The sequence below is a fragment of the Triticum urartu genome, chromosome 3 (genome assembly GCF_003073215.2).
Source record: "Triticum urartu cultivar G1812 chromosome 3, Tu2.1, whole genome shotgun sequence".
Classification (NCBI taxonomy): Eukaryota; Viridiplantae; Streptophyta; class Magnoliopsida; order Poales; family Poaceae; genus Triticum; species Triticum urartu.
The window spans coordinates 129,604,402-129,618,751 of record NC_053024.1 but is presented as its reverse complement, the minus strand read 5'-3'; the positions used below and the strand labels follow the sequence as shown (position 1 = coordinate 129,618,751).

The window sequence follows — 14,350 nt, the reverse complement described above, 5'->3', positions numbered from 1 at the left end:
ATGAACTCCTCAAAGTACGGTCATCACGGGGAGTGGTCCCGATTATTGTCACTTCGGGGTTGCCGGATCATAACACATAGTAGGTGACTATAGACTTGCAAGATAGGATCAAGAACTCACATATATTCATGAAAACATAATAAGTTCATATCTGAAATCATGGCACTCGGTCCCTAGTGACAAGCATTAAGCATAGCAAAGTCATAGCAACATCAATCTCAGAACATAGTGGATACTAGGGATCAAACCCTAACTAAACTAACTCGATTACATGATAAATCTCATCCAACCCATCACCGTCCAGCAAGCCTATGATGGAATTACCCACGCACGGCGGTGAGCATCATCAAATTGGTGATGGAGGAAGGTTGATGATGACGATGGCGACGGATTCCCCTCTCTGGAGCCCCAAACAGACTCCAGATCAGCCCTCCCGAGAGAGTTTAGGGCTTGGCGGTGGCTCCATATCGTAAAATGCGATGAATCATTCTCCCTTATTTTTTTCTTCCCCAAAGTGAATATATGGAGTCAGGGTTGAGGTCGGTGGAGCGTCAGGGGGCCCATGAGGTAGGGGGCGCGCCCAGGGGGGGTAGGGCGCACCCCCACCCTCATGGGCAGGGTGTGGGCCTCCTGACGTGGATCTTTCTTCCAGTATTTTTTATATATTCCAAAATAATTCTTCGTTGATTTTCAAGTCATTCTAAGAACTTTTATTTCTGCACAAAAATAACACCATGGCAATTCTGCTGAAAACAGCGTCATTCCGGGTTAGTTCCATTCAAATCATGGAAGTTAGAGTCCAAAACAAGGGCAAAAGTGTTTGGAAAAGTAGATACGACGGAGACGTATCAGGGAAGTTGCATGTGTTTTAGTACTAGAGTTGCCATGTTCTCACATTTGGTAGAGGCAACTCTAGAATTTCTGAACAGCTACGCTTGCACATCTCTTTTTTTACTAGAGTTGCTTCAAAAATGAACATAGTTGCTTCAGTTAACTGTTCGAGTTGTCAGGTTTGTTTCCTGATTAGGGTCGCTCATGAACCCTAAGCACCTTATACTAGGATAGGAAAGAAAGCCAAGCAGGTTTCAATGCATACAATATAGAGAAATTATGTTGTGGTGTTGCAATGCACCTGCAAAACTGCGCAATGGTCCTGCATTTTGTTTCCCACTAGAGTTGCCCTATTTTTGTACTGTGTTGCTTTTTTGTATCATAACAGTTGCTCAAGATGCATGCCATACATAGGGTTGGCTCAAAGCGGTCTACAAGTTGCTTTTTCACCAGATCAAAAGAACGAACTAAAAACTGGACTAGTTGATGTTCAAGCAGGGAAGGGCAGGGATGGTTGAGTAGGGAAGAGAGCGGAGTCGGGTGGAGGTGGTGCTTACCTTTTTGGGGGGAGGTAGGTCTGGTTTTTTCTTTCCAGATCTGATTTTTGGAGCAAGGAGGAGGAAGGAGGTGTTCCTGCGTCGGCTTTGTTCTTCAAGATGCCATAGATGGGGCAGATCTTGTTTAGAGGAAGAAAGGGAGGAGCAAGGAGGAAGAAGGGGACGCTTGCGTGGCTTGTCCTTCAAGGAAAAGGGAGGAGGGGGTTGCGTGAGGCGTCCGTAAGGGAGCGTGGGCGGGGGTGCAGGGAGGGGTGGGGATTGAAGCTTTGGGCGACGAAGCGGGGGCCAGGGAAGGACCACGTGTGATCGGGGCGTGCGCGCGATCCACCCGTGATTCTCGCAGGCTTGGATAGGTCGATTTCGCGTGGGGGTGGGGGGCACCATTCCTTTTTTGGCTGTTTGGTCACGCGCGCGGGCCGCTCCTTCCTTTTCTGGGAGAGCGCTCGGTGCTGCGATCGGGCGCCCGTGCGCCAGCGAGCCACGTCCATTTTTTATATTAGATAATGGGTTAAGATGAAATTGACTGCATGTTAGAATCACTAATTGTACGTATGAAGTAAAAAAACACAAGTTTGAGGGTTGTGTGAAGTCTAAACTGAATGCATTCAGAATTGTAGATTTCTGAATATACAGAATTAGTACTAAAAACCAAGAGTAGGTTCATTACAGGTGCTAAATAGTGTCATGCAGTTCTTCACTAAGCTGGATTAGCTTTCACCTTTTCGCTATTTTTTCGAACCCAATTTGATTAATTACCATGCACCTATTCTTTAAATTTCTGTTACTATGACCCATGCACCTGGCCGGGTTCTCCCTATCTGGGTTGTGCCTGTCCGGGTAGAGCCGTCCGGGTTGGGCCCCATCCGGGTTGAACCGTCCGGGTTAAGCCCGTCCAGCTGGAATCTAGCCAAGTCAACCAGGATGTCCCGTCAGACCTGCGCAGACGTGACGGACATACTCTATAGTGAAGCACTGTAGATGAACAACCAGCACTGTTCCTGCATCATGTGACACCTCCGACAGTGCATAGTTGGTATATGTCCATTCCAATAGTGGAGTTAGGCCATGTGGGCCACCCCTTGTCCCCTGGGCACCCCTTTATAAGGTGACCCAGGGTGCCCATTTTATCCATCAGACACACATGCTCACATATCTCGGACTCTCACGCCACACACTCACACGTGAGGCGGAGAAGAGGAGAGCTCCCAGCCTCCTTATTCCTCCTCTGGATACAGCTCCAGGAGCAACTCTATACTACTACATATACACTGCATATATCATCAGACATGCAGGAGTAGCGGTATTATATCTCCGGAGAGCCCCAAACCTGGGTAACCACCACGTGCTACTTGCCTGATCCCGTCCCCTAATCTCCACAACAGTCTTGCCCTCACCTCAAGACACCCCGTGGCATCTCTCGTCTCGCGAACCCTCCCGCGAGATAACCACGACACCAAGCCACCCTAGCGGGTGGCTTTTGGCCAATGAGCTCGGCAAAGAACACATCTTTGAGCGAGGGGCCGTAAATGGTGGTTATCTCAAAGCTCACGCCTGGGTCTCTGACACAGTCCATGGCCGAGAGGCAGAAGGTGGTGATGCTTGACATCTCCACCAATAAGGCATCCCAAAGAAGAAGGATACCAACCTGGTGCCATTTGCTGGACGCTGTTCGAAGCTACGCAGCCTATGGCCCCCCAAGAAAGCAGCGGTGAACTGATCGATACTGTCAAGCTTCATTTCCTGGAGGCACACTACATGGCAGGAGGAGGAAGCGATAGTAATATTAACTGTCGACCACCGATTCGGACAGTTAAGGCCCCGAACATTCCAGCTCAGAAAATTTACTGGTTGTGCTGACATAATTTAACAGCGAGGACCCTGGAGCATAGCCACTGATCATAGGCAAGAAGAAAGATGGCAGTGTTTGAACTGGTAGCGAGAACAGCAATTGGTGTGCACACATATGCAATAGCCAACACCCACGGTTGCATAAACAACTTGATACATGGTGCATAGACAGCATGCCCACACACTTTACTACTAAGCTGAAACTTGACCCGACACCTAGCCATCCGACAACATGCAAATAGTTGTACTAATATAGCAACTAAATAACCCAGGTTGTGAGTAGGGGCTCAGGATGCTGCCTGCTGCAGCACGGCCTCCTCGTCGGCCCTCTCCAGGTCCAGTGTGCCTCCTCCTCCATGCGCCAGTAGGGCTTCCTCCACAGCATCTGCATTGGCGTCATCTAGCTTAAACATGCCCCTCATGGTTGTGAGCACCTCCGGCGACAGATGCTCCTTGAAGTGGTCCGCGAAGGCGTCCAAGGCTGCGATGGTGACATCCTCTCCATCCTTGATGATGCAGAGAGAGCGACATATCAGGATTTCTGTTGCACGAGTCACGGGCGTGGCCTTGTGGCGGCTTGCCGTCTTTGTCTTGTGCAGCGAGAAGGTGTCGCTGACCCTGGAGATGGAGACTTCGGCCATAGTTTACGGTGCGCCGTAAGAGCTCGAGGTGGTGTTGGAACAAGGGTGCGCAGGATGGCCTCCTGCCGATCTTCAAACAACGGTGCAAGGCACTGCAGTCCAACAGCACCAGAAGCGTCGGCCCTACGGCACCGCATGGGAGAAGGGGTGTGGCGCACCGGCCAGCTGGACGGCAGGGGCGGCGTTGGCGAGGCCTCAAACCCAGGGGGCCTAGACGGGGACGGCACAGGCAGCAGCATCCTCGTGGGCGCGCATAGCTGTCGCAGCGCCCCTCTTCGCTCCTCTGGCAGCAGTGTGGACGACTGGATTTCATTCCTCTTGGACCTGGGCGACGGCGGCAGAACGAAGGTTGGTGACAGCGATGGCGAGGCAGGCGGCGTGAGGGCTTCTTGAGAGCGATGATACGTCTCCAACAGTATCTATAATTTTTGATAGTTCCATGCTATTATATTATCAACCTTGGATGTTTTATATGCATTTATATGCTATTTATATGATTTTCGGGACTAACCTATTAACCCGGAGCCCAGTGCCAGTTTCAGTTTTTACCTTGTTTTAGAGTATCGCAAAAAAGGAAAATCAAACGGAGTCCAATTGACCTGAAACTTCACGGAACTTATTTTTGGAAGGAAAGAAACCCGGGAGACTTGGAGTCCATGTCAAGGAAGCTTCGAGGAGGCCACAAGGTAGGGGGGCACGCCCACCCCCCAGGCGCGCCCTCCACCCTCGTGGCTCCCTTGACGTACTTCTTCCGCCTATATATCTTCATATACCCTAAAATGATCGGGGAGCAGAATAGATCGGGAGTTCCACCGCCAGAGGCCTCCGTAGCCACCGAAAACCAATCTAGACCCGTTCCGGCACCCTGCCGGAAGGGGCAATCCCTCTCCGGTGGCCATCTTCATCATCCCGGTGCTCTGCATGATGACGAGGGAGTAGTTAACCCTCGGGGCTGAGGGTATGTACCAGTAGCTATGTCTTTGATCTCTCTCTCTCTCTGTCTCATGTTCTTGAGGTGGTATGATCTTGATGTATCGCGAGCTTTGCTATTATAGTTGGATCTTATGATGTTTCTCCCCCTCTACTTTCTTGTAATGGATTGAGTTTTCCCTTTGAAGTTATCTTATCGGATTGAGTCTTTAAGGATTTGAGAACACTTGATGTATGTCTTGCGTGGGATACCCGTGGTAACAATGGGGTATTCTATTGATCCACTTGATGTATGTTTTGGTGATCAACTTGCGGGTTCCGCCCATGAACCTATGCATAGGGGTTGGCACACGTTTTCGTCTTGACTCTCCGGTAGAATCTTTGGAGCACTCTTTGAGGTCCTATGTGTTGGTTGAATAGATGAATCTGAGATTGTGTGAGGCATATCGTATAATCATACCCACGGATACTTGAGGTGACATTGGAGTATCTAGGTGACATTAGGGTTTTGGTTGATTTGTGTCTTAAGGTGTTATTCTAGTACGAACTCTAGGGCTGTTTGTGACACTTATAGGAATGGCCCAACGGATTGATTGGAAAGAATAACTTTGAGGTGGTTTCGTACCCTACCATAATCTCTTCGTTTATTCTCCGCTATTAGTGACTTTGGAGTGACTTTTTGTTGCATGTTGAGGTATAGTTATATGATCTAATTATGTTATTATTGTTGAGAGGACTTGCAATAGTGAAAGTATGAACCCTAGGCCTTGTTTCAATTCATTGCAATACCATTTGTGATCACTTTTATCATTAGTTACCTTGCTGTTTTTATATTTTCCGATTACAAAAAAACCTTTATCTACTATCCATATTACACTTGTATCACCATCTCTTCGCTGACTAGTGCACCTCTGCAATTTACCATTGTATTGGGTGTGTTGGGGACACAAGAGACTCTTTGTTATTTGGTTGCAGGGTTGCTTGAGAGAGACCATCTTCATCCTACGCCTCCTACGGATTGATAAACCTTAGGCCATCCACTTGAGGGAAATTTGCTACTGTCCTACAAACCTCTGCACTTGGAGGCCCAACAACGTCTACAAGAAGAAGGTTGTGTAGTAGACATCAAGCTCTTTTCTGGCGCCGTTGCCGAGGAGGTGAGTGCTTGAAGGTATATCTTTAGGTCTTGCAATCGAGTCTTTTAGTTTCTTTTTTATCACTAGTTTAGTTTATAAAAGAAAATTACAAAAAATGGAATTGAGTTTACCTCATACGCTTCATCTTTTTAATATCTTTTGTGAGTGTGATGGGAAGGAAAATTGTGCCAAAGTGTTAGAAGAAGAATGCATTAAAATGTTTGGCACTAAATATTTGAATGATGAGCATGATTGCAATGTTGTTAGTATGAATTCCTTGAATATCCATGATGCTAATGATATGCAAAGCCACAAGCTTGGGGAAGCTATGTTTGATGAAGACGATATTTTTTGTCCCTCAAGTTTTGATGAGAAAATTTATTATGATGAAAGCATGCCTCCTATTTATGATGAATATATTGATGAAAGTGGATTTGGAGAGGTCATGACTTTATTTTGTGATGAATCTACTATTCCGGAAGAGGTTCCAATTGATTATGAGAACAAAGTTGCTATCTATGATGATTATTGTGATGACTTGTATGCTATAAAGAATAATGATATCCATTAAACTTTTCATCATGATTTTAGTTTTCAATTGGATTATGCCTCACATGATAATTATTTTGTTGAGTTTGCTCCCACTATTATTCATGAGAAGAATTTTGCTTGTGTGGAGAGTAATAAAATTTCTATGCTTGTAGATCATGAAAAGAATGCTTTAGGTGCTGGTTATATTGTTGAATTTATTCATGATGCTACTGAAAATTATTATGAGGGAGGAACATATGCTTGTAGGAATTGCAATTATATAAAGTTTCCTCTCTATGTGCTTAAAGTTTTGAAGCTATGCTTGTTTTGCCTTCCTATGCTAGTTGATTATTGTTCCCATAAATTGTTTGATCACAAAATCCCTATGCATAGGAAGTGGGTTAGACTTAAATGTGCTAGTCATATTCTTCATGATGCTCTCTTTATGTTTAAATTCTTATCCTTTATGTGAGCATTATTGAAATCATCATGCCTAGCTAGGGGCGTTAAACGATATCGCTTGTTGGGGGGCAACCCAATTTTATTTTTGTTCCTAGCTTTTTGTTCCTGTTTAGTAATAAATAATTCATATATACTCTGTTTAGATGTGGTTTTGTTCTTTTAATTAGTGTTTGTGCCAAGTAGAACCTTTGGGAAGACTTGGGGAAAGTCTTTGCGATCATGCTGTAAAAAACAGAAACTTTAGCGCTCACGAGAATTGCTTCCATTTTTTCTTGGAGAGTGCTATTTAGTTAATTCTTTTTGAATATGATTAATAGATAAATTCCTCAGGTCGAGCAATTTATATTAGAATTTTATGAGTTCCAGAAGTTTGTGTTCGATCCATATTACTACAGACTGTTCTGCTTTTGACAGATTCTGTGTTTCGTGTGTTGTTTGCTTATTTTAATGAATCTATGGCTAGTAAAAGAGTTTTTAAACCATAGATAAGTTGGAATACAATAGGTTTAACACCAATATAAATAAAGAATTAGTTTATTACAGTAACTTGAAGTGGTCTTTTGTTTTCTTTCGCTAACGGAGCTTACGAGTTTTCTGTTAAGTTTTGTGTTGTGAAGTTTTCAAGTGTTGGGTAAGGAATCGATGGACTATGGAATAAGGAGTGGAAAGAGCCTAAGCTTGGGGATGCCCAAGGCACCCCAAGGTAATATTCAAGGACAACCAAGAGCCTAAGCTTGGGGATGCCCCGGAAGGCATCCCCTGTTTCGTCTTCATTCATCGGTAACTTTACTTGGCGCTATATTTTTATTCACCACATGATATGTGTTTTGCTTGGAGCGTCAATTTAATTTTTTAAGATTTGATTTCTGTTATTTAGAACAATTTTTTGCATCTTTTATTTCAATAAAAGTGGCATTTATAGCCTTTACTATGCCTATTTTAGTAGTCCACATGTTGCTGTTTGAAAACAGAAAGTTTACCGCTGTTGCAATAATTCCCTAGAAAAGTCAGAATGTGATAAAATGTTAAAACCTTTTGCATATTAAGCTCTGATAAATTTAATACAGTGTAAAATTTCTTTCATAATTTTTGGAGCTAGGAAAGTATGGATGTTGCTGCATTCTTTACAGACTATCCTGTTTAGGCAGATTGCTGTTATGTTTGCATTGTTTGCATATGTTTGCTTCTTTAATGATTCTATTTGAGGATAGGACTATTAAATATGCAGAGGCATTTAGTATGAAATGTTGAATAATAATTTTAGTGACTTGCTACAGTAAAGTATGATAAGGTTTTGGCAATGCTTTATACTAACTTATCTCACGAGTCCTTGTTGAGTTTTGTGTGGATGAAGCTTTTGAGATTTAGGGAGACCGTGATATGAGAGGAATTAAGGAGACAAAAAATCTCCCAAGATAATATTTCAATAATTCTCAAGCTTCTAAGCTTGGGGATGCCCTGGTTGGCATCCCACCTTTCTTCTTCAACAGCTATCGGTTAGTTTCGGTTGATCCTAAGTTTTTACTTCTTCACATGATGTTTGCTATTCTTAGAATGTCATTTTCTTTTGCTTTTCTTGCTGTTTGAATAAAATACCAAGATCTGAAATTCCTGAGTTGTAAGTAAATAAAAGTTTGATGATCATCATTATTAGAGCATTGTCCCAGTGAGGAAAGGATGATGGACACTATGATTCCCCCACAAGTCGGGATGACACTCCGGAAAAAAATAAATAAAAGAGGCCAAAAAAGCCCAAATAAAAAAAGAAGAGAAAAGAGGCCATAAAAATAGAAAAGGCCCAAATAAAAAATTAAAAAAATAAAAAAATGAGAGAAAAAGTGAGAAGGGGCAATGCTACTGTCCTTTTACCACACTTGTGCTTCAAAGTAGCACCGTGATCTTCATGATAGAGAGTCTCCTATGTTATCACTTTCATATACTAGTGTGAATCTTTCATTATAGAACTTGTCTTGTATATTCCAATGATGGGCTTCCTCAAAATTCCCTAGGTCTTCGTGAGCAAGCAAGTTGGATGCACACCCACTTAGTTTCTTTTTGAGCTTTCATACACTTATAGCTCTAGTGCATCCGTTGCATGGCAATCCCTACTCACTCACATTGATATCTATTGATGGGCATCTCCATAGCCCGTTGATATGCCTAGTTGATGTGAGACTATCTTCTCCTTTTTGTCTTCTCCACAACCACCATTCTATTCCACCTATAGTGCTATGTCCGAGGCTCACACTCATGTATTGCGTGAAGATTGAAAAAGTTTGAGAACATAAAAAGTATGAAACAATTGCTTGGATTGTCATCAGGGTTGTGCATGATTTAAATATTTTGTGTGCTGAAGATGGAGCATAGCCAGACTATATGATTTTGTAGGGATAGCTTTCTTTGGCCATGTTATTTTGAGAAGACATAATTGCTTTGTTAGTATGCTTGAAGTATTATTATTTTTATGTAAATATTAAACTTTTGTCTTGAATCTTATGGATCTGAATATTCTTGCCACAATAAAGAGAATTACATGGATAAATATGTTAGGCAGCATTCCACATAAAAAGTTCTGTTTTTATCATTTACGTACTCGAGGACGAGCAGGAATTAAGCTTGGGGATGCTGATACGTCTCCAACGTATCTATAATTTTTGATTGTTCCATGCTATTATATTATCAACCTTGGATGTTTTATATGCATTTATATTCTATTTTATATGATTTTTGGGACTAACCTATTAACCCAGAGTCCAGTGCCAGTTTCTGTTTTACCTTGTTTTAGAGTATCGCAGAAAAGGAAAATCACACGGAGTCCAATTGACCTGAAACTTCACGGAACTTATTTTTGGAAGGAAAGCAACCCGGGAGACTTGGATTCCACGTCAAGGAAGCTTCGAGGAGCCCACGAGGTAGGGGGCGCGCCCACCCCCCAGACACGCCCTCCACCCTCGTGGGCCCCTCGTGGCTCCCCTGACGTACTTCTTCCGGCTATGTATCTTCATATACCCTGAAATGACCGGGGAGCAGAATAGATTGGGAGTTACGCCGCCATAAGCCTCCGTAGCCACCGAAAACCAATCTAGACCCATTCCGGCACCCTGCCGGAGGGAGCAATCCCTCTCCGGTGGCCATCTTCATCATCCTGGTGCTCTCCATGATGACGAGGGAGTAGTTCTCCCTCGGGGCTGAGGGTATGTACCAGTAGCTATGTGTTTGATCTCTCTCTGTCATGTTATTGAGGTGGTACGATCTTGATGTATCGCGAGCTTTGCTATTATAGTTGGATCTTATGATGTTTCTTCCCCTCTACTCTCTCGTAATGGATTGAGTTTTCCTTTTGAAGTTATCTTATCAGATTGAGTCTTTAAGGATTTGAGAACACTTGATGTATGTCTTGCGTGGGATACCCGTGGTGAAAATGGGGTATTCTATTGATCCACTTGATGTATGTTTTGGTGATAAACTTGCGGGTTACGCCCATGAACCTATGCATAGAGGTTGGCAAACGTTTTCGTCTTGATTCTCTGGTAGAATCTTTGGGGCACTCTTTGAGGTCCTATGTGTTGGTTGAATAGATGAATCTGAGATTGTGTGATGCATATCATATAATCATACCCACGGATACTTGAGGTAACATTGGAGTATCTAGGTGACATTAGGGTTTTGGTTGATTTGTGTCTTAAGGTGTTATTCTAGTACAAACTCTAGGGCTGTTTGTGACACTATAGGAATAGCCCAACGGATTGATTGGAAAGAATAACTTTGAGGTGGTTTCGTACCCTACCATAATCTCTTCGTTTGTTCTCCGCTATTAGTGACTTTGGAGTGACTCTTTGTTGCATGTTGAGGGATAGTTATATGATCTAATTATGTTATTATTGTTCAAAGGACTTGCACTAGTGAAAGTATGAACCCTAGGCCGTGTTTCAACGCATTGCAATACCGTTTGTGCTCAATTTTATTATTAGTTACCTTGCTGTTTTTATATTTTCCGATTACAAAAACCTTTATCTACTATCCATATTACACTTTTATCACCATCTCTTCGCTGAACTAGTGCACATATACAATTTACCATTGTATTGGGTGTGTTGGGGACACAAGAGACTCTTTGTTATTTGGTTGCAGGGTTGCTTGAGAGAGACCATCTTCATCCTACGCCTCCTAGAGATTGATAAACCTTAGGTCATCCACTTGAGGGAAATTTGCTACTGTCCTACAAACCTCTGCACGTGGAGGCCCAACAACGTCTACAAGAAGAAGGTTGTGTAGTAGACATCACTTCCATGGTAAATTCTCAAGTAGTACAAGTTCTCAAGGCACATAATGATTTCCTTAATGAGATGAATGATAAGGTGAATGATAATGTTGCTAGAGTTATCACTAGAGGTGGTAGAATGACTCAGGAACCTTTGTACTTGAGGGCCATCCTAAGAGAGTTGAGAAAGATTCTCAAAGAAGTAACACTGATGCACCTATTCCTTATAGTAATAAAAAGAAAAAGAAAACTGATAGGACTTTGCATGCTTCTAGGGAACCTGTCATAGACACACCTGAGAATCCTAATGATATTTCTATTTCTGATGCTGCGACACAATCTGGTGATGAACATGAACCTAGTGATAATGTGAATGATGATGTTCATGTTGATGCTCAACCGAGTAATGAAAATGATGTGGAGAATGAACCTGTTGTTGATCTTGATAACCCACAACCTAAGAATAAAAGATATGATAAGAGAGACTTTGTTGCTAGGAAGCATGGTATAGAAAGAGAACCATGGGTTCAGAAACCCATGCCCTTTCCTCCTAAACCATCCAAAAAAGGATGACGAGGATTTTGACAGTTTTGTTGAAATGCTTAGACTTGTCTTTTTGCGTATGCGTTTGATTGACATTCTGAAAATGTCTCCTTATGCTAAGTATATAAAAGATATTGTTACAAATAAAAGAAAGATACCGGAAGCTGAAATTTCCACCATGCTTGATAATTATACTTTCAAAGGTGGAATACCAAAGAAACTAGGAGATCCAGGAATACCAACTATATCAAGCTCCATTAAAAGATACTATGTTAAAACTGCTTTATGTGATTTGGGAGTCAGTGTTAGTGTTATGTCTTTCTCTTTATATCGTATACTAGATTTGAATAAGTTGACACCTACTAAAATATCTTTGCAAATGGATGATAAATCAACTGCTATACCCATCGGTATTTGTGAGGATGTGCCTGTTGTGGTTGCAAACATTACTATCTTAACAGACTTTGTTATTCTTGGTATTCCCAAGGACGACAGCATGTCGATCATCCTTGGTAGACCCTTTTTGAATACTGCATGGGCTGTTATTGATTGCAATAAGGGCAATGTCACTTTTCATGTTAATGGTAATGAGCATACGATACACTTTCCGAAGAAAAAACCTCAAGTTAATAGCATCAATTCTATTGGAAAAGTTTCAACAATTGCTATTGGAGGTTTCGAATTCCCTATTCCCACTATGAAAAGGAAATATAATATTCTTATTGTTGGGGATATGCATATCCCTGTTGAGGTAACCTAGTGTTATTCAAAAATTCTCCTTTTTCATGTCATTTGGAAGAAGTTTGTTAATAAGACTTGATCAACCTTGTTAATGGATTCCTTTTGACGGGCATGAGATGGATGAATTTAGTAAACACATCTTTCTGTACCCACTTTTTACTTTGGGTTATTTTGAATAAACAAAACAAAAATACTATTATTTCTTTGTTTTCTGAATTATCCGTGCAATAAAAATATCTCGAACATAAATGTTCTCCAAATGCCCTGAGAATTTAGTATGATTTTTTATAGAATATTTAAGAATTTTTGGCACTGAAAACACACCAGGGGGCAGCACCGGTGGGCCACAAGCCCATAGGGCGCGCCCACCCCTGGGCGCGCCTGGGTGGCTTGTGGGTCCCCCTCAATTATGCCAGCACCCATCCACTTCATCTTCCTCCAAAAAAAATCCCACCGTAGCTCAAACCCGTGTTCTTGCTCATCTTGCTACCATTTTTTACCTCCTAGCTCAGACCACCATTCCCAAAACTATTTTGGGGGATTGTTCTTCGGTATGTGACTCCTCCAATGGTCCAATTAGTTTTCGTTCTAGTGCTTTATATATTGATTTTTTTTGCTGCTGTGATGACCTTATTCTTGAGCTTGCATGTCAAATTTATATGGTCCAAAGTAGTTTTGATGCGTGATATAGCCTCTAGACACTTGTATGAGTAGTTGCAATTAATCTTGTTGGGTTTTGTTCACTTTTGTTTTGAGTCACTAAAATTTCAGAAACTTTTCAGAGGAAGAAAAATGTTTAGGAAGACATACCAAGGGGGTTCCTCGACGAAGAAGGATCCAAGACTTGCAATACGTGAGTGAGACCTTGAACCACGAAGGGAAGCTCTAGTGCAACCTTGTGAATGGCCATCCGATTAGTTCATGGTTCATGCTGGTTTTAAGGAGGAATTTGACGCATACGTACAAAATGCTGGCCTTGAAGACTTCGTGTCAGCTAAGTGTTGGCAGTACTATCACCTCACCGATTCATTTGTGCAAAGATTTAAGTTTACTTCCCAGCGCAATACTCACTCTGTTCTATTTGATCTTTATGATAAATCTTATACCATGGACCAAGAATATTTTAGTGTTGCATGCAAAATTCCACAATGGGGCATTCATAGTGAGCCTCGTAAAAAGTTCCTTGCTAGCATCACCAGGGGAGAAACTAGAAATGTAACACAAGCTACTATAGGGAGCATTCACTTGCCTGCTATACATTATTTTGCTCTCTTCATAGGTAGATGCATTAATGGAAAGCATGCTCATAGCCACCTTTGTGCATCAGATCTTAGTGTCCTCAAGTGTGTGGTAATGGGTGATAAACGATATAACTTGGGGGCTATTATTGCAAGGAGGTTACATAATAATGATAAATATGGAGATTTCTTTGGTGGGATTTATGCCACCCGGTTAGCTAATTATCTCGGAGTACCCATAAGGGAAAATAACATTGAGTTACCACTTGCTTTCCTTGATTATAATGCTATGGTACGTATCAGTTTCTTGAGAGGAATGAACAAGCCCTCTTTTATAGATTAATCTTTGATAGGGAGCGGGCCTCTTTATTACGCTTGCCGCTCCTGCCTTCTTTAACTTTCAGGTAAAATGGAGATACTTTATAACCAGAGAGGACACAGACGAGTATGAGAGAGAGGGGGAGTCCGCTCGCCTCCACTCTGCAGCCCTTCAAGCAGTGGCAGCAGCAACTCAATACAACCCGAACTAAGATTTTGGATACTATCCAGGCCAGCCATGGCCCTATACCAACTTAGGCCAAAAGCCTAAGCTTGGGGGAGTATGTATTTCTCACCGACATTACATTCATCT

The 14,350-nt window shown here is 42.3% G+C and overlaps 1 pseudogene; it reads right to left on the bottom strand.

Annotated features, from left to right (window-relative positions):
- Positions 1-3,523: 3,523 nt before the first annotated feature.
- On the bottom strand, positions 3,524-13,391 carry LOC125546730 (annotated as a pseudogene).
- Between the last annotated feature and the right edge of the window lie 959 nt (positions 13,392-14,350).